Below are 877 nucleotides of genomic sequence, written 5' to 3' on the forward strand. Positions count from 1 at the left end.
AATAAATCACACACACAACTTATTCTTAAGTATAAATGCCTGGCCTTAGCTTGGCTTGTTTCTAGCCAGCTTTCCTTAACTTAAATTATCCTATCTACCTTTGGCCTCTGGGCTTTTCCTGTTCTCTTCCTTCTGTAAATCTTACTCTTACTCCACGGCTTGCTGTGTAGCTGGGTGGCTGACCCCTGGAGTCCTTCTCCTTCTCTGGATACTTCTCTCTACTTCTTCCTCTCAGATTTCTCCTTCTATATATTCTCTCCGCCTGCCAGCCCCGCCTATCCTTTCTCCTGCCTCACCACCAGCCATTCAGTTCATTAGACCATCAGGTGTTTTAGACAGGCACAGTAACACAGCTTCACAGAGTTAAACAAATGCAACATGAACAAAGTAACACACCTTAAAATAATATTCTACAACATCTTAGCTTGCTTTCTATTATTGTGATAAACATTATGACCAAAAGCAACCTGAGAAAGAAAGGATTTATTTGGCTTACATGTCCCAATCATATTCTAATGTTGAGGGAAGCCAAGTCAGGTACTCAGGCAGGGCAGGGACCTGAAGGCAGGAACTGAAGCAGAGGCCATGGAGGAACATTGCCTACTGGCTTGCTTTCCATGGCTTGCTAAGTTTGCTTTCTTATCCGACCCAGGACTTACACACAGTGGGCTGCTCCATCCCGCACACTATCAATCATTAATCAAGAAAATGTCCCTCAGATTTGCCTACAGGCCAATCTAATGGAAGTATCTTCTCAGTTGAGGGGTCCCTTTTCCCAGATGACTTTAGCTTCTGTCAAGTTAACAAAAAAAAAAGCACATACAGTGTCCAGACTAATTATTCTTCTGTCACACAGTGGCCTTGCTCAGCTAACTTG

Source organism: Peromyscus eremicus, chromosome 1, assembly GCF_949786415.1.
Source record: "Peromyscus eremicus chromosome 1, PerEre_H2_v1, whole genome shotgun sequence".
Taxonomy (NCBI): Eukaryota; Metazoa; Chordata; class Mammalia; order Rodentia; family Cricetidae; genus Peromyscus; species Peromyscus eremicus.